This window comes from Musa acuminata, chromosome BXJ3-7, assembly GCF_036884655.1.
Source record: "Musa acuminata AAA Group cultivar baxijiao chromosome BXJ3-7, Cavendish_Baxijiao_AAA, whole genome shotgun sequence".
Lineage (NCBI taxonomy): Eukaryota > Viridiplantae > Streptophyta > Magnoliopsida > Zingiberales > Musaceae > Musa > Musa acuminata.
The window spans coordinates 29,684,735-29,705,767 of NC_088355.1; positions in this window are offsets into that span (position 1 = coordinate 29,684,735).

Genomic DNA, 21,033 nt, shown 5'->3' on the forward strand with positions numbered 1-21,033 from the left:
TTAAGAAACATGTTATTAGAATTAGGCTTATGAATAACCAATAAAACATATGGTGATGTATGTTCAAGTAGACATTATTATTAAAGGTAAACAACAAAACAAAAATGCAAACCGATTTATAGTGGTTCAGTGGTTGTGACCTACGTCCACTCTCGATTCCTCTTCACTCGAGGCTATCGGCTTCCACTATCGATCTTCTTTTTAGTAGGTGAAGATCAACTACCCTTACACTCTTTCTCGTTTTCACAAGTTCGGGAGAGAATATTTACACCCCTCTTGTATAAAGTGTTGTTAGGAAAAAGTCGGCACTAAGAGGGGGGTGGGGTGAATTAGTGCAGCAATAAAATACGTCGGTTTCAAAAAACCTTCGTACGATAAAAACCGATTTCGGAAACTTAACTTGAAACACATATTCGTAAATGTATTGAAGGCAGTAAGTAAAATAGTTTGCAATAAAGTAAATGGCAATAATAGAAATGCAAACCAGAGAACATGTAAATTTTATAATGGTTCGGTTGTCGTGACCTACATCCACTCTGCCGATTCCTCTTCTGTCGAGGCCACCAACATCCACTATCAGTCTTCCTTCAATAGGCGAAGACCAACTACCTTTTACACTCCTTTTCTCTTTTTCATAGGTTTAGGAGACAACATTTAGAAGTGCACACACACATACACACACACACTCCTTCTAAACAGAATTCTAGACTTAGACTAGATGATGAGATTTCTCAAGTGATTGCAATAGCGTTTCTTCACTTTTAAACTCTTTATGCTTGTGTCTTTTAACCAGGGGTGAGAGGGGTATTTCTAGGCTTCAAGTTGATTCAAACTTGGAGCCTAAAAATATCTCATCTCGGGTTTCTTGGGTCCGAGCGGTACCACCGACAATGTCAGTCTAACACTGACACTGTACTGGGCGGTACCACCGCCTGACATTGTCTCAAAGACTGTGCTACGACGGTGCCATCCTTTGAGTCATTGTTTGGGCCTTTCATTGGGCCCAACACAGTCCTTACATGGGCCCAACTGGCCCATAATTGGGTTGGCCCAAATCTAATCCTAATTACGTGCTAACTATGAAATCTAAGGCATACTTAAGCTAAACAAGTCCCTAGGTCTTGGTTTCTTCCGGCGAGCTTCCGGTGATCTTCTTGCGAAATTCCGACGATCTCTCGGTAATGTTCCAACGGACTTCCGGTAAGCTCCTAGACTTCACGATGATCTTCTTGGTGAGTTCTAACGAGCTTCTTTGGCAAGCTCCTAGACTTCTCGGTTGGTTCCGGCTGAACTTCTGACGAACGTCCGGACTTTCGAAGAACTCTCGAACTCCCAACGAAATCGCATTCTTGACTTCGAGACTTTATTTTTCTTTATGCCTTGCTATTGTAGTTAATCCTGCATATGTAAAACATACTTTGATCTAGACAATTAATACTAAGCATGAATCATGTTGTCAGGCATGTCAATGGTCCATCGACGCTTCGTCTGATTCTTCGGTGCATCGTTCTCTCTTGCGGCCTATTGTCCAATCGGTCAATTGGCTCTGCAACTCTGATCTCCTTGGCGCAATATCCGTTCTTCTTGGCCCAATGCCTAAATCCATGGCCCGATACCTGAATCCATAGCCCGAAGCTTTCTATCGATACGTCGACCGATCCTCCGGCTCGACGTCCAATCTTCTGACATGTTCCATCGGCCCAACATGATTTTTCCTGCTTTAATTGTCTTATCCTGATCGAAGCATCCTACGTCACTCAAAACACATATCAAATCATAAACACTTATCAATTGGTTTCATCATCAAAATACGAGATTCAACAATCTCCCCCTTTTTGACGATGACAACCAATTAATGACAGAGTTAACATTAACTCCCCTTATCAATATGCCATAGAACTCTTGGATTCAAAAATCCAAGCAAACATGTCATGATAAAATTATTTATAACATCAACATACTTCTCCCCCTTTGTCATCAACAAAAAGGAGAAGTCTAACTATCTAAGTGTTTAAGACACAAGTTTAAATCATTACATAATAAATCTCAAGTTTAATTATCATGCAAGCTAGCAAGTTTTCAAAAACAAATGCAAGATAGCATTCTTGTTGAAGTGTGCAAACTAACAATTCTTGCTTCCTTTTACAATGTGCAAATTGTAAGTTTTGCTTCTTGAGATATGCAAGATATCACTTTTGCTTCTCTTGAGATTGCAAGATAGTATTTCTTGCTTTTGAGCAAACTAAAAAGTTTTGCCTCTTTTTGCGATATGTACGTTTGTAATTTTTGCTTCTCTTTAGATGTGTAAGCAAGCAAGTTTTTGCATCTTCTTGACTTGTGCAATTTAGTTATCTCCCCCCTTTGTTATTGTCAAAAATAAGGGAAGAATACAATTTTGTATCTCTTTTTCCCTTTACAATAATTTTCAAAGCATGACAAAGGTAAAGTATCAATCTTGTTTGTGCATAATTATATTTTTAATTTACAACATGCATAATTTTAAAACTTTACATATCATTCTTATTTCAAAATGTCATAATTGAGATAAATCTTAAATTCAAATCAAAGTAATTTTAATCATAATTCACATCATATGCAATACATCACATACACCATCATAATAAAAAGCATAAGTATTGTATTCATCATTCCAAATCATAAATATTTCACATTATGATGGTATCAATTTGTCGAATTACATCCTATATTTCATGCATATTTTTATTTCATCTCATCAATAAAAATTAATTGGGTGATGAATACAAGGAGTTATACAATAATAAATCATGTCATGAGAGATAAGATCATGTAAATACCAAAAGACATGATTCATGTATTAAATCTCCTCTTAAATAAAATACAAAAAAAATGTAGGAGTACAAACAAGAGATCTTGATTAAAAGAAAATCTCATATAATTTCAAGAAATCAAGATCATGATTTTGATAAAACTCATTCAAATTCAAATCATCAAAATCATCAAAATCATTTTCAAGAGATTCATAAAAGTGATATAAATAGATTCATTAATCTTCTTTTTAGAAAAATTGATAAAGTAGGGAAAAATAAATTTTTCAGGGAGATACCTTTCCCTTTTTTAGTTGTTTCAATTAATGTAATTTATTTCATTTATTCCAAATAAATAAATGCATCAACGTTTAAAATCGAAAGTGTAAGATTTATTACGTCAAAGATCAATAAGGCATAAATCACAAAAATCATCATACATCATTTTTAAATCTCATGCATAGTATAAAATCACCAAGCATGGTACCAAAAATTTTAATGTTTTCATTACATAATTACATCATTATGCATCATCGAAAATGATTTCATCAAACATAAAGTATTTTCAATCAAGTTCATTTTGTTTGTTGTAGTCATGCATTTTTCTTTTTAGGTGAATCTAACTTTTCATGCTTAGTTTCCCTACAAAAGCCATGCATCATTTTTAAAACCAAAAAAGTAATTTTCATTATAGTAAAAATCGATAATCCATAAATCGTAAGAATCATTATGTATAATTTTGAAAGATAAACTCATTAAGTACTATCATTATGCATCATTACATTATTTTATTAAGCATGATTTCATAAAGTGTTTTCAATCAAAAGTAATATGGAAATAATTAAGATACACATTATCATTAAAACATCTAGCATGATTTAAGTCTAACATTTTCTTCCTTTATCGTAACACATACAATTTTCATGATTATTTTTAAACTTACTAGATAAGCATGATTCCTAATTTTTGTATTTTCATTTATTAAACATGCAATTTTCATTATGATTTTTAAAATTTCTAGCATGATCATTTTTTTTTTGTATTTTCATTTTTAAATATACAATTTTTAAGAAAAATAATTATTCTAAACTAAATTAAAAATAACTCATAAAAAGCATCATGTAATTTCGAAATAAATTAAAGGAGTTTTGATTACCTCATCGTCGAAAGCCGTTAAGGCGTAATTTGCCACCTCGCCTTTGTTGATTTTCTCCTTGTCTTCGAATGAGCATGATTCATCCCAAAGTGCTTCCTTCATCTTGCGTTCATAGCAAGTAGTTGCATTCTTTTTTACTTTGGTTCTTTAACTTTTGTTTCATAAACTTTTTAAATTTCATGAGGAGTTCAAGTTCACCATCACTTGAGCTTATGCTCGAGTGGTCTTCAATTATTCTAGGCCCCAAATCCTTCCTATTCTTTGGAAGGTTGTTCTTGAGTTCTTCACGTGCATTGCACGTCAATTCATAAGTCATCAAAGACCCAATTAGTTCTTTAATCGAAAAATGGTTCAAATCTTTTGATTCTTGTATTATCATTACTTTCGAATCCCAATTTTTAGAAAGTGATCGTAAAATCTTGTTAACAAGTTCAAAATTCGAAAAGCTTTTACCAAGTCCTTTTAGACTATTGACGACATCTGTAAAATAAGTGTACATGTCTCCAATAGTCTCTCTTGGTTCCATACGAAACAACTCAAAATCATGCATCAAAAAGTTGATTTTCGAATCTTTAACTTTGCCAGTGTCTTCATATGTGATTTCAAGAGTATGCCAAATGTCAAAGGCTGTTTCGTAAATAAAAACCCGATTAAACTCAGTTTTGTCTAAGGCACAAAATAGAGCATTCATAGCTTTAGCATTTAAAGAAACGTATTCTTCTCTAAATTATTCCAATGGTTCATTTGAAGAGAAGACATTCAAAAACCATTTTCCATAATACTTCGTAAATTTAAATCCAAAAAAAGTAAGAAAACTCTCATTCGAGGTTTCCAATATGTGTAGTCCGTCCCATTAAATAAGGGAGGAGAAATAAGAGAGTGACTCTCTTGAAAGCTGAAAAGTGCCGTTTCTCATTGGGTGTTAAACCAAATGAGAAAACGTGGCTCTCATACCAACTATTAGGAAAGAGTCGGTACTAAGAAGGGAGGTGGAGGGGGGGGGGTGGCCGTTGGGAGGGTGAATTAGTATATTCCAAGTAGGAATTTGTGGGGTATTTATAGACCCCAAATGGCTTCAAAAACTTGGAGCCAAAATTCAAATCCTCGAGTTTTTGGGGTACGAGTGGTTCCATTGCCAACACTAGGTGGTACCACCACTTGCCAGTCTGACACTACGTGGTACCACTGCTTGACATATTGACATTTGGCTGTACCATCGCCCAATCCGACGCTACCACCGCATGACAATATGGAAAAGTGTGCTCTTGACTTTTCCAACTCATGGGTGGTTCCACCTAACCTTGGGTGATCGAATGGGCCTTCCACTTGGCCCAAAATAGTCCCAACTCAGGCCCAATGGGCCCCTAATTGAGTTGGAATGGTTACACTCGAAAATAACTCAATTACGATGTGAACTAATTCGATCTAGACAAATTATTGCAAAGCACAAATCATCTATTGTCCAGTATGTCATTGGTTCTTCTACCACTTCTTCTAATCCTTTGGCATATCATCCTCTCCTTCGGTGTATTTCCCAATCGGCATGTTGACACCCAAAACTTCCGATCTCCTTGGTGCAATGTTCGATCCTTCGGCCTGATGCTCAAACTCACGGCATGAACCCTTCTGTTGACACATCGACCATTCCTCCGGTCTGATGTCCAATCTTCTAACATGTTCAATTCTGGCCCAACTTTTTATTCTTCCTACTTTAATCAATTTGCCTCTCCTGATCGAAGCTAGTCCTATATCACTCAAAACGTAGATTAAATCATAACATTAAAAATTGGTTTTATCATAAAAATATGAGATTCAACATGATATAGGAATGCTCTCTATAGTAAAGACTTAGTTATTTAGATACTTCTCTATGAAGGACTTAGGGGAAGCATCCTACATATTGAGAATTCGGATCTATAGAGATAAATCCAAGAGGATGCTTAGCTTGTCCTAGTTCAGGTTCATAGATACCATTGTCAAAAGGATTGTCATAAAAAATTCCAAGAGATGTCTCATACTGATGAGACAGGGGATATCACTTTCTAGGATTATGTCTACAAAGACTTCTGAATAAAGGACAAATATAGATAGGATACCTATGCCTTAGTGATATGGTCTATCAAATATGCTATGCTATATATTAGGCTTGATATAGTGCATGTTCTAAGTGTCATGAGCAGGTCTATCAAGCAGATCTAGGCTTAGAGCACTATGTGTATAGGAAAGTGCATCCTTAAGTACTTGAGAAGGACTAAGTGTATAGCCTTGTGTGTATAGGAAGGTAAGTGAGAGCGCTATCACCTTCTTGGTGTTATATCTGTTGAATCTCGTATTTTGATAATAAAACCACTTGATATGTGTTTATAATTTAAACTACATTTTGAGTGATGCAGGTCTACTCGATCAGGATTAGACAATTAACGCAGGAGGAATTGACGTTGCGCCGGAGGAGATCACGTTAGGATATTGGATGGCAGAAGACTTCGGACATTGGGCATCAGGCCAAGAGCGAAATTGCGCTAAGGATATCGAGGTTGTGGAGGTCAACCGCCGATTGGGCAACAAGCTGCAAGAGAGGATGATGCACCGAAGAATCGGACGAAGCACCAACCAATGACGTGCCGGGCAACAGAATGTCAATTCGCATTGTAATAATTATCTAGATCGGAGTAGAGTTTTAGCTTGTGTGTGCAGGATTAACTATGATAACGATGAAGACATAAATCAAAACAAAGTGTCGGAGTCAAGCACGAAGGATTCATTGCGAGTTTGAGAGTTCGACGGAAGTCCAAAGGTTCATCGGGAATGCTGCCGGAACTAGCCGAGAATGAGTAGGGAGCTTACCGAAGGGTTTTTCGGAAGCTCGCCAGAAGGTTCGTTGGAAGTTCGCGAAGCTCACCGAGAAAGATCGAAGCTTGCCGAAGAAGCTCATTGGAACTCGTCAAGATCAAATCGTGAAGTCTAGGAGCTTGTTGGGAGTCCGCAGAATGGTTTCCGAGAGTTTATCGGAAAACCGTCGGAAGTTCGCCGGAAGCTCGCTGAAAGAAGTCTTGACTTACGGACTTTGTAATAGCTTAGAAAATGTATTTAAATTCGTAGTTAGTACGTTACTTAGGGTTAGGATTAGGTGTTAATCCTATAAACCAAGTAGGGGCCAATTGGGCTTTAGTTCGGACTGGTTTGGGCTAATTTTGGAGCCCAACCAGTGAGCTAAAATAGTGTAGGCGGTGGCACCGCCAGCATCGGGAACCAAAGAGAATTCAAATTTTGGAGTCCAAATTTGAATCCTCTTGAGGCCTATAAATACCCCTCAAATCTCAGCTGAGATTACAACCTTTTGAAAAGCAATAGTTTGAGTTAAGAGCCTTAGAATATTCTTTGCAAGCCTTGTTTTTCATATTGCTTAAGTGTTCACCTCCTCTCATCTTGTTGAAAAGAATTGTAAGAGTGTGAACCACTTGTAAAGGTTGTAAGAGGGGTATTAGTCCTTCCCCTACAAGAAATTTGCTAGTGGAAGTTGGAAGCCTCTTCGAAGAAGGCTTCGCAAGTGGATGTAGGTCATTTTGACCGAACCACTTTAAAAACTACTGCGTTATCTGGTTTGCATCCTACTCTTGCCATTTACATACTGCAAACTTCTCTACTTAGTTACTACGCTTCCATACGTTTCTAAGTTATCAAGCTTCTAAAATCGGTTTCCATTGATATTGCTTTTCATTGTACGAAAGATTTATCAAAACCGAAGTTTTAATCCGCTGCACTAATTCACCCCCCCTCTTAGTGCCGCTCCGATCCTAACAATATGTGAATGACATCCTGATCATTGGGAATGATGTAGGCATGCTATCTACAATAAAGACTTGGTTATCTAGACACTACTCTATGAAAGACTTAGGGGATGCATCCTATATCTTGGGGAGTCAGATCTATAGAGATATATCTAAGAGGATGCTTAGCTTATCCCAATCTATGTACAAAGATACCATTATCAAAAGGTTTAATATAGAAAATTCTAAGAGAGATCTCATACTGATGAGACATGGGACATCGCTTTCTAAGCGTATGACCCCAAAGACTCCTAAAGAAAGGGCGAACATGGATAGGATACCATATGCCTCAATAATAGGGTCTATCATATATGTCATGCTATGTATCAGGCCCAATATAGTGCATGCTCTGAGTGTCACGAGTAGGTATCAAGCGGATCAAGGCTTGGAGCACTAGAAAGCAGTAAAGTGTATCCTTAAGTTCTTGAGAAGGACTAAGGATCTTTTACTGGTATATGGAGGTAGTAGCCTCAAGGTTGAAGGCTACACGGACTCGAGTTTGCAGTCTGATGTCAATGATAGCAAGTAAAATTCGGGGTACGTATACACCTTGAATGGAGGAGCAGTAAGTTGGAAGAGTTCCAAGCAAGATACTATTACTAACTCAACCATAGGGGGGGGGGGAGGTGAATTAGTGCAGCAGAAAACTTTCGACGATTAAAACTGCATTCGTACGATAAAAGTGAATTTGGTAAGAAAGCCGATTCGTAAATCACTTTAACTTGTGATTAAGCGAGATGCAGTTAAAGCAAGGATATAAAGGTAGTTTGCAATTATGATGGAAATCAGAATGTAAGCACAAACTGAAATATGATCGTACGATAAAACCGATTTCCGTCTTAACGTCGATTCAGAAAATACTTAATTATGAAACACATTCGTAAATGAGCAGAAGGCAGTAAGCTACTAAGGAGGTTTGCAGTAAAGATAAGATGCTCAAAGTAAATGCAAACCAAGATTTAGAGTGGTTCGGTCAATCTTGACCTACATCCACTTTTGGCTTTCTCCTCCGATGAGGTCACCGACGTCCACTAGAGGCCTTCCTTCAATAGGTAAAGGCCAACCACCATTTTACAATTTCACTCCTTTTGATGGGCTTAGGAGACAACCCTTACAGAATTTTCTCTCCTCTCTTGAAAGATCAAAACTTGGAAGAAAAGAGGGAGAACTTCTAGCCTTTGCAACACTTTTGAGCTCTAAAATCACAGAGTAAGATTAAGCTTTCGATGCCCTTTCATGCAGGAAAGGGTGGGGTATTTATAGGTCCCAAACCAGTTTGAATTCCGAGCTCAAAACTATCATCTCCGAGATTTCCGGGGTCCTGGCGGTACTACCTCCTGACTGGGGTGGTACAACCGCCTGGCAGCTCGGAGATTGAGCCTCTAGGCAGTGCTATCGCCTGATAGGGGCGGTTGCACCGCCTAGTCTCGCTCGGAGACTGAGCCCAGGCGGTGCCACCGCCTGATTGGGGTGGTTGCATCGCTTGGCAAAGCTCAGAGACCGAGCTCAGGCGGTTCCATCGCTTGTCAGGGGTGGTTGCACCGCCCAGCCTAGCTCGGAGACTGAGCCTTGGGCAGTGCCACCGCCGACCCAGGCGGTGGCCCGACCCAAGCGGTGCCACCGCTGGCCAAGAAATCTGGGTCCGAATGGGCTGATCCATTCGGCCCAATTTGGGTCTGTCAAGGGCCCAATTGCCTCAAGATTAAGTTAATGGGATCACCTCCCATTTCTAACTTAATCATTGTGCTAACTACGATATTTCTTAAGACATTTACTGTAACTTGCTCCGGTGCGTCAATCGCTTCTTCCGGCAAGCTTCCGGCGAACTTCCGTCGATCATCCGATGAACCCTCGGTGATGCTCCTGCGGACTTCTGGCAAACTCCTGGACTTGCGACGATCCACTTGGCGAGTTCCGACGAGCTTCTTTTGGCAAGCTCCTGGACTTTTCGGATTTGTTCCCGTAGAACCTCCGACGACCGTCCGGACTTCCGTCAAACTCTCGAACTCCCAACGTGATCATAGTCTTGACTCCGGCGCAACTCCTACTGCATTTCTTTCTTCCATTGTAGTTAATCCTGCACATGTAAAATAAAACTTTGATTGAGACAATTAATCCTAAGCAATTAATCAAGTTGTCCGGTAGGTCATTGGTCCCTCGACGCTTCGTCCGATTCTTCGACGTATCATCCTCTCCTGCGGCCTATTGTCCAATCGGCCAGTTAACTCCGTAAATCTGATATCCTTGGCGCAATGCCCGCTCTTCTTGGCCCGATGCCCGAGTCCACGGCCCGAAGCCTTCTATCGATACGTCGACCGATCCATCGGCCCGACGTCCAATCTTCTGACATGTTCCTCTGGCACAACATGATTTTTCCTGCTTTAATTGTCTCATCCTTATCGAAGCATCCTGTTTCACTCAAAATGCAGATTAAATCATAAACATATATCAAGTGGTTTCATCATGAAAATATGAGATTCAATGATCTCCCCCTTTTTTATGATGACAACCACTTGATGACGGAGTTAACTTTAACTCCCGGAGTTTAAACAAACTCCCCCTATCAATATGCCATATTGATAGAACATTGAATTTAATCTGAATTCAAGTCATTGCAATATTCATCATGAACTTATGCATAAACTTATGCATAACATCATACTTCTCCCCCTTTATCATCAACAAAAAGGAGAAGTTCCAACTCTAATGTGTTTGTAGTATTAATTCAACTTATTGCATGAAAAACATAATATCAAGTTTTATCATCATGCAATCTAGAAATTAAAGATGTGCAAGTTTAGTATGTTTGCTTTTCATGAGATAGCAACTGTTTGTTTCTCTTTAGACTACAAGTTAGCAATTTTTACGATATGCAAGTTTTACTACATACAAGCTAGCAAAGATTTCGAAAGCTAATGCAAGATAGCTTTCTTATGTAAGCTCATGATTCTTGCTTCCTTTGCAATGTTTGAGCTCGTAATTTTGCTTTCGTTGCAAAGTGCATGTTTAGCATCTTGAGATAGGCAAGATAGAACATTTTTGCATTTTCTTGAGATTTCAAGCTAGCAATTATCGGTGATGTTCAAGATAGTAATTTCTTCTCTTTTGAGAAGTGAAATTTTTGCTTTCGTCTTGAATTGTGCAAGCTAGCTAGTTTGCTTCTTTTCATGATGTACACGCTAGAAATTCTTGCTCCCCTTTTGTCATTGTCAAAAAGAAGGGAAGACCCTTATATCAATTTTCAGATTATGACAAAGGTGAGTAATCATTCTTATTTCAAAATTCCATAATTGAGATAAATCTTGAATTCAAATTAAGGTAATTTTAATCATGATTCACATCATATGCAATACATCACATACATCATAATAAAAGGCATAAGTATTGCATGCATCATTTTAGCAACAAATCATAGCATTTCATCACATGGCAAGATATCAGCAAGTAAAATTACGATGCAGGTTCTTGATATCTTAACATGGCATATGGCAATCATAGCATTTCTATCATCAATTTACCATATATTTCGATGCAAGCTTCGTTTGATATCTTAACATAATTCAAATTCAAATATGGCACTAATAGTATCAATTCATATATTTCTCCCCCTTTGTCATCAACAAAAAGGAGAATGATATAAACAAATTTTAAATGTAAGTGTGGTAATGATTCATGCCATAACTAAGTTTATGTCATTTTTCAACAATGAGTGATAGGATATCAATTATACAAATATCTCAAGAAAAACATAACATGGAGATAGCTTTCATTACTTCTTCCTTTTTATTTGTTATTATCTTTTTGCATGGAGGAAAGTTACTTGTGAGCTTACTCGAATGAAGTTAAAATTGATAAGATATTAAAGCACACTTCATTTTTACAAGGATCAAGATATGTGTGTGAATCAAATCCTTGCACGTAAAACTATTTCTCTAAAGATATAAGAAGGAATCATCAAATCCATTTCTCGAAAGATATTTTTCACATGATAAGTCTATGAGAGATGCATTTGCTAGTTGATTCCATATTTCAAAAATCAATGATATGAATCAAACTCGATATGACATTTGTTTATTAAGTCCGGAAGAAAATAATGTATCAAGAAAATCCGATTGTTAGGATCAAGAATATCCGAAAATAAAATTTAACACTTTTATGCATTCGGACAAGGTTTTGCTATAGATTTTCAAGTTCAGTCATGAAGATAAAACATGCTCATGATCATGAAAATTTTTATATCCAAAACACATAATTTCTAACATGTTATTAAGGCATGTAATAGTGTAAAATCATCATGGCAATTAAGTGATTTGATCATTGAATCAAGAAAGTCCAAAAAATAATCTTAACAAGTTCATGCATTGGGGCACATTTTTGCCATAGTTTTTCAAATATACTCATGAAAATAACACATGCTTCTCATCATGTATAACTTAAAATCTCATGCATAAAATTGTCAATCAAAATATTTAATATTACATCATTATGCATTTCTTCAAATCAAACATGATTTTATTTAATCAAAATCAAGAAATAACAATGGAAATCAATGAGATACACATTATTACTTCTTAATCACATATAGCATGATATTAAACTTCTTAATATTTTCATTAAGACATCAAGCATGATTTTAATCAAAATCGGAAATAATCAAGATACACATTTTTTCTTCTTAAGAAAAACATACATATGATCATTAGATTTAAATATAACATTTTATTCCATTAACATAAAATATGTAATTTTTATTATTATTTTCAAAATTAAGAGCATGATCATATTCTTGCATTTTCAATTTTTTTTTAATATGTAATTTTTAAGAAAAATAATTATTCTAAAAAAGAAAATGCATCATGAAAAACATCAAGTAATTTTAAAATAAATTAAGGGGGTTTCGATTACCTCATCGTTGAATGTCGTTAAGGTGTAGTTTGCCACCTCGCCTTTCTTGATTTTCTCCTCGTCTTCGGAGGAGCTCGATTCGTCCCACTTTGTGTTCTTCTTCTTGCGTTCAAAGCAAGTAGTTCTGTTCTTTTTGTTCTTAATTTTTTGTTTCTTTAATTTTTTAAATTTCATTTGTAGTTCTTGTTCACCATCACTTGAGCTTATGCTCGAGTGGTCTTCAAATGTTCTATGTCCCAAATCCTTCTTGTTCTTTGGAAGGTTATTTTGTTCATCATGTGCATTGCGCACCATTTCATATGTCATCAATAAGCCGATAAATTCTTTAAGTGGAAAAATATTTAAATCTTTTGTTTCTTGTATTACCGTTACTTTTGATTCCCAAGCTTTAGAAAGTGGTCGTAAAACTTTGCTAACAAGTTCAAAATTCGAGAAACATTTGCTAAGAGCTTTTAAACCATTGACGACATCCGTGAAACGGGAGTACATGTCAACAATGGTTTCGCTCGGCTTCATTCGAAAAAGCTCAAAATCTTGCATCAAAAAATTTACTTTAGATTCTTTTACATTACTTATGCCTTTGTGTGTGATTTCAAGAGTGCACCAAATATCAAAAGCCGTTTCGCATGTAGAAATCCGATTGAACTCATTTTTGTCCAAAACGCAAAATAAGGCATTCATAGCCTTTGCGTTTAAAGAAAAATACTTCTTCTCCAAATCTGACCATTCGTTCATCGATTTAGAGGGAAGTTGAAAACTATTTTCAACAATATTCCATAAATCCAAATTCATAGAAATCAAGAAAACTCTCATTCAAGTTTTTCAACAAGTGTAGTCCAATCCGTTAAACAACGGTGGATGAATAACCGATAAGCCCTCTTGAAAGCGATGAAGAGCCATTTCTCTTGGGTGTAAATCCGAAATGAGAAATACCGGGCTCTAATACCAATTGTTAGGATCAAGAGCACTAAGAGGGGGGGGTGAATTAGTGTAGCGGAAAACTTTCGATGATTAAAACTGCATTCGTACGATAAAAGCAATTTTGGTAAGAAAGCCGATTCGTAAATCACTTTAACTTATGATCAACAAAGATGCAATTAAAACAAGGATATAAAGGCAGTTTGCAGTTATGATGGAAATCAGAATGTAAGCGCAAACTGAAATATGATGTTCGTACGATTAAACCGATTTCCGTCTTAACGTCGATTCGGAAAATACTTAACTATGAAACACGTTCGTAAATGAGCAGAAGGTAGTAAGCTATTGAGGAGGTTTGCAGTAAAGATAAGATGCTCAAAGTAAATGCAAACCGAGATTAGAGTGGTTAGGTCAATCTTGACCTACATCCACTTTTGGCTTCCTCCTCCGATGAGGTCACCGACGTCCACTAGAGGCCTTGCTTCAATAGGCGAAGGCTAACCACCCTTTTATAGTTTCACTCCTTTTGATGAGCTTAGGAGACAATCCTTACAGAATTTTCTCTCCTTTCTTGAAAGATCAAAACTTGGAAGAAAAGAGGGAGGAGAACTTCTAGCCTTTACAATATTTTTGAGCTCTAAAATCATAGAGTAAGATCAAGCTTTCGATGCCCTTTCATGCAGGAAAGGGTGGGGTATTTATAGGCCCCAAACCAGTTTGAATTCCGAGCTCAAAACCGTCATCTACCGGATTTCTGGAGTCCTGGCGGTAATACCTCCTGACTGGGGTGGTACAACCGCCTGGCAGCTCGGAGATTGAGCCTTTGGGTGGTGCCACCGCCTGACAGGGGCAGTTGCACCGCCCAGTCTCACTCGGAGACTGAGCCCAGGCGGTGCCACCGCTTGACTTGGGCGGTTGCACCGCTTGACTCGGGCGGTTGCACCGCTTGTTAGAGCTCGGAGACCGAGCTCAGGTGGTTCCACCGCCTATCAGAGGTGGTTGCATCGCCCAGCCTAGCTCGGAGACTAAGCCTTGGGTGGTGCGACTGCCGACCTAGGCGGTGCCACCACTGGCTAAGAAATCTGGGTCCGAATGGGCTGATCCATTCGACCCAATTTGGGTTTATCAAGGGCCCAATTGCCCCAAGATTAAGTTAATGGGATCACCTCCCATTTCTAACTTAATCATCATGCTAACTACGATATTTCTTAAGACATTTACTACAACTTGCTCTGGTGCGTCAATCGCTTCTTCCGGTGAGCTTACGGCGAACTTCCGTCAATCATCTGATGAACCCTCGGTGATGCTCCTACGGACTTCCGGCAAACTCCTGGACTTGCGACGATCTATTTGGCGAGTTCCAATGAGCTTCTTTTGGCAAGCTCCTAGACTTCTCGGATTTGTTCCCGTAGAACCTCCGACGACCGTCCGAACTTCAGTCGAACTCTCGAACTCCTAACTTGATCATAGTCTTGACTCTAGCGTAACTCCTACTGCATGTCTTTCTTCCATCGTAGTTAATCCTGCACATGTAAAAGAAAACTTCGATCGAGACAATTAATCCTAATCAATTAACTAAGTTGTCCGGCATGTTATTGGTCCCTCGACGCTTCGTCCGATTCTTTGGCGCATCGTCCTCTCCTGCAGCCTATTACCCAATCGGCTAGTTGACTCCGCAACTCCGATATCCTTAGCGTAATACCCGCTCTTCTTGGCCCGATGCCCGAGTCCACGGCCCGAAGCCTTCTGTCGATACGTCGACCGATCCACTGGCTCGATGTCCAATCTTCTGACATGTTCCTCCGGCACAACATGATTTTTCCTGCTTTAATTGTCTCATCCTTATCGAAGCATCCAGCATCACTCAGAACACAGATTAAATCATAAACATATATCAAGTGGTTTCATTATCAAAATACGAGATTCAACACTATACCAGTCAACAAGGAGCTGATTCCCTTTTATTGCGATAACTACGAGGCGATTGCTCAAATGAGGGAACCTAGGTCTTATCAGAAGTATTCTGAGGCAGTTCTAGCTTATTAGAGAGATCGTGGCCCGAGGAGATATAATAGTGGAAAGAGTTTCATCCGAAGATAACATCATAGATCCACTATTAAAGCCATTATCTCAGATTGTCTTTGAGTGTCACAGGAGTCTGATGGGGATCAAATACATACATGATTGGATTTAGGTCAAGTGGAAGATTGCTAGTCATAGTTGCCTCACAAGCCAATCACGTGAGTGATGGCACATATGACATGTTACACATTCTTTTTGCTTATTATATTTTAGCATTTTTATCATTTTATATTGCTTCTTGCATATATACATATATATTATGATGTCTGTGGATTTTTACAATGAGAATCAGATCGTGATGAGATTATGATAATGAGACCGATTCGCCTTTAAACATAGACCCTAAATAATCCTGGTCATATGTTACTTAAGAGGGATATCGAGATAACCAGACAGACTGGTGTGCTATATACCTATCTATATAATGGAGGCAACTTGTCTCATAGTTGCTTGTGTGGGGATACTAAGGATACAATGCAGGTACTTATTGGAGAATGAGTTAACTGATTGATTCACTCATGGAATACTAGATAGTTAATGATGACTTATTGTCAAATAGTGATTTTGTAGTCCTAGTAGTGTATCTTGTCCTTAGACTTGAGACACCAAGGTTATTCGGATTGAGAGAGAAAGAGTTTTCCAAGAGAATCTGAATAGAGTGAGACTCGAGGGAAAACCGTATGGGCCTGATAACACCATGCCCGATATATGGTCTCTAGGATATTAGATGGATGAGGGATTATAAGTATACGTAACTAAGGATAGATAGGTCCAAAGGATTGGATTCCCATATATCGTTTGGGGACTATGGTGTAGTGGCATAGTACATCCGTAGTCGATGAGTCGAGTGAATTATTATGGAGATAATAGTTCACTAAGCCAGAAGGAGTTCTGATAGGTATGATTCACAGCCAGCTTGATATTGGGCCTAGAGGGCCACACATATATGATAGGTGTTGCGACGAGTAGATGTTTGGATATAAGATATCCGTTGGAGTCTCTATGTTATTGGATATCCAATAAACCCATGAATTGTTAGATCCCATAGATAAGATCCAATAAGAGCTAATAAGAGATTATTGGGTAGAGACACACTAATCTAAGAGACTTGGGTAATTGGATGGAGATCTAGCACCCAATAGGGCAGGATTAATTAGGGTTAATTGGGAGCCTCTGTAAATAGGAGGGAACTAAAGGTCCATAGGCTGAGGCTTCTTAGTAGCCACCTCCTATTCTCATCTTCCCTTCTCCTCCTCAAATAGCAGGCTTGGAGATTTAAGAAGCATCGTTACAGCCCTGTTGTGTGGATCACCACTAGAGAGGAGGACGCTTTACCTCCTTCATCCACTCCTACAGATCTATAGGGATTCAAGGAAATACGATCTCCCTAGGTAAAATAATCTTTCATTAACGCAGTTTCATATTTCACGAATTTTGTGCACTAATATACTCACAACGATTAACACCTTTTTGGAAAATTTGGGGTTTTTTATTTTTTGTTCTTTCGTTGCGCATGTGATGTCGCCACTAGATTTTCCAATAGTAGTGTCTGAGCTAGGTTGTTCGTGCGAAAGATTGGTTTTAAACTATGTGTGTTGTGTTTTGGAGAATCTTTTGACATCAAAATCATTTATGCAAAAGCGAGAAAGGGTAATGACTATTGCTGCCCTCGCAGATGGCAGCATGCATGCAGCTGCCTACAGCGGTAGCCGTAGGCAAGCAACACAACGCAGGCACTACGCTTACAGCAACCGGCTGACGACCTACTTGTAGTCGGCTTGCAGTCGGCAGGGGTTGCAGCCAGCGGGTGCCCCACCTGCGGGCGCTGCTTGCGGGCACAACACCCACAGGGGTAGCGCAGCTTGCGGGTGACCCGCTTGATGGGGTGACGCTCGCCCGTGGGTGAGCCACCTGCAAGGGCGGCACTCACTCGCTGGTGAGCCGCCCGCAAGGGGCGACACTTGCGGGCACTGCTTGACATAGTCTCAGAGACTGTGCCACGACGGTTTCACCTGTTGGGTCACTGTTTGAGCCTTTTCACTTGGCCCAACACAGCTCAAACTTGGGTCCAATTGACCCCTAATTGAGTTGGCCCAATTCTAACCCAATTATGTGCTTACTATAAATTTTAAGGCATACACTAAGCTAAATAAGTCCGATAAGTCTAGATTTCTTCTGGCGAGCTTCCAGTGATCTTCCGGTGAACTTCTGACAATCTCTCAGCAATGTTCCAATGGACTCCCGATAAGCTCCTGGACTTCACGACGATCTTCTTGGCGAGTTCTGATAGATTTTTTTGATAAGCTCCTGGGCTTCTCGGTTAATTCTGTAATATCTCTTACTTCTTAAATTTATTTATAAAGATGTATTTGTAAATCGGAGGACCTATATGTAAATATAGCAAATATAGTTATTAAACTGTTAGGCTGTAGAAAAAGAAAAATTATGGTTTTATCCCACCGCCTCCCACGCACTCTGTTTCCATCAGTGGGGCGTTGGGGAGAAGAAGAGACGTCGAGAAGAAGGGAAGAAGAGGAGAAGAGAATAAAAAGAAGAGAAGAAGAAGAAGAGGGAGAAGAAAGGGAAGAAGATGAAAAGAGGAAGGTGGCTGCGGCAAGGGCTGCAGCGAGGAGGTGTGAGGCGTCGGGGAGGAGAAGGGAAGAAGAGGAGAAGAAGAGAAGGAGAAGAAGAGGGCGAAGAGAAGAAAAGAAGAAGAAGAAGGAGAAGAGAGGGAAGAGGGAGAGGAAAGGGAAGTGGCTACAGCTAGGGCGACAACACCTCTGTTTCCTGCACGAGGAAACAGAAGAGGTGTGGGGTGTCGGGGAGGAGAAGGGAAGAAGAGGAGAAGAAGACGAAGAAGAGGAAGAGAAGAAGAAGAAGAAGAGGGAGAAGAGGCTGCGGCACCTCTGTTTCCCGTAGGAGGAAACATAGGAGAAGAGAGGCAGTGCGTTGGGGAAAAGAAGCGGAGGAAGGAGAAGAAGAAGAAGAAGAGGAAGGAGAGGGAAGAAAAGGAGGGAAAGAAGAAGGGGATGTGGCTGCGGCGGTGGCAGCTGCATCTGGAAGAGAAGAAGGAGAGGAAGAAGAGCAGGGGAGGAAGAAGAGGCTGCGGTTGTTGCTGCGGCTGAGGCTATGGCCGTGGTTGCTGCTGCGGCGGTTGCGGCTGCAGCAGCTGCATCAGTGAAATAAGAAGAGGAAGAGGGGAAGGCGACTGTGGCCACACCTGCGGCTGCAGCGGCAGCAACGGCGTGGCTGTGGCAGCGGCGGTTGCTGCGGCTGCTGCGTTTGGGAAAGAGAAAGAAAGGAAGGAAAAAAAAAGAGGTTGTGGCCGTGTTTACGGCTACGGCTGCGATTGTAGCAGCTGCGTCTGTGAAAGAAGAGGACAAAGAAAGTAGTACAGTGGAAGGGGCTGCGGTTGTGAGAACGGCTGCAGTCGTGGCTGCGGCTACGACTGTGGCGGTGGCGGTGGCGGTGGCTGTGGCAGCTACGTTTAGGAAAGAAAAAACAAAAGGAATGAGACTAAGGGAGAGCAGGTGACTATGCCTCTATATACTGCACGAGCTGCAGTTGTGGAGGAAGAAAGAAGACAGATGTAGAAAATGAAATAGGGAGAGGACACGAAGGAAAAGTAGAAGAAGGATTTGGGCTTACACCTTCTTCGGATCTTTGGATCAAAACCTTCGAAAGGCAAGTGTTTTGATCCTTCCTATTATATATGTTTCAATCTTTTCTACTGCAATTTCATCTTTGCTTTTGCCTTGAATATGAAAACTTTGAATTGTTCTAGCCTTGCATTTGATACATCTCTTATTTAGACGTAATGATTTGAATATGGAAAACTTTCAAGATTCTGACCCTTCCACATAATTTTAGCTATAAATCCTTGCATAGATTTTCCATCTAGATAAAACTTATTTGATCAGAATATATACTCGTAAACATTTCTTTTGATAGCTTATTTGAATAATTTGGAGTAGATTTGCCTGCCTAAACTTCTGTTTCGATGGACCCTACGGATTCTGCAAAATAAAGTTCGTACCTTCTAACCTTTCGATACTAAACTGCTTGCTGGGAATTCTGATTTATGCAAAATTTACTTTGTTGGAAACTAGACTCCTAGATATTTTTTTTATACCTAGAATTAAAGATTTTGAGTACAAATACCTACCCAGCTATCTATTGAATCCGATCCTATGAATTCGACCAAACAGAGATTTTGTTCTCCGACCTTTGTTTACCAAATTATTTGTAACTCTATGTTGGGAACTTCAATTCTTATGAAGCTTGTTTTATATGAATGTAGGTTGAAATATCTTTTCAATGATATATTTCCTGAGTAAATTGGAGCATAATTGATAATTTGAATCATTTGTCCAATGTGCCTCTCGAATTCTGCCAAAAATTGAGCGTTGGTCGATTTTGCCTGTTCTTGTTCAATTCCTTTTGGAAATTGATTTCATTTAGAATTATTTCTTCAATTGAGCATTATATTACTGCTTTGAATTCTTGTATGATGTTGTTCTTAAATTATTTGCATTCTTGAAACCTTTTATGTAAAGTTTATATTGTATCATATTGTTTCGTATGGACACATGTATATTCTGTTGTTTCGCATGTGCTTCCGATATATGTGAAAATCCTTGTATACTCTTGCCTTTAGTTCCTTTCAAGTTTGAATGCATTTGTGTAAGATTATGTTTGCATTGTATTGACTCATAAAGGCATATGTACGTTTCGTTGTTCTGCATGTGCTTCCGATATGTGCTAATTTTATTATTCACACTGTCCTTTTGTACTATGGTGTTTGTGGGATACAGTGAACCTTTGCCAAAAATGGTAAAGAGAGTTATGTATAGAGCCTGCGATGCTCTATGGGCCCACTTTGACTTCACCTAAACATGGGTGGATGGAGCTCCCAAACGTAGGAGACTTTTGTCGGGTGGTCATTCAGAAATTGATGAATCATATTCTATCTGTGGTCCCAGTGCACCTTCTGTATGTTTGATATGATATCTAGAGATTTGGTTGTGTTTTTATATATGCTTTGGATAAGAATGATATGAATGCAACGTCAAATACGACATTTGAGTTTCTGTTTCGTATTTATTCTTTGATATACTCCGAAATGGTTTATATGACATTGATATGCTTAGAAATATTTCATATGCTATTGATATGTTCCGAAATGCTCCCTATGCCTCTGTAATGTTCATACACCATTGATATGCTTTGAAATATTTCATATACCATTGATATGTTTCAAAATGTTTCATTGTCATTGATATGCTCCGAAATATTTCATACACCATTGATAAGCTCCGAAATGTTTCATTCGTTATTGATATGCTACGAAACATTTCAT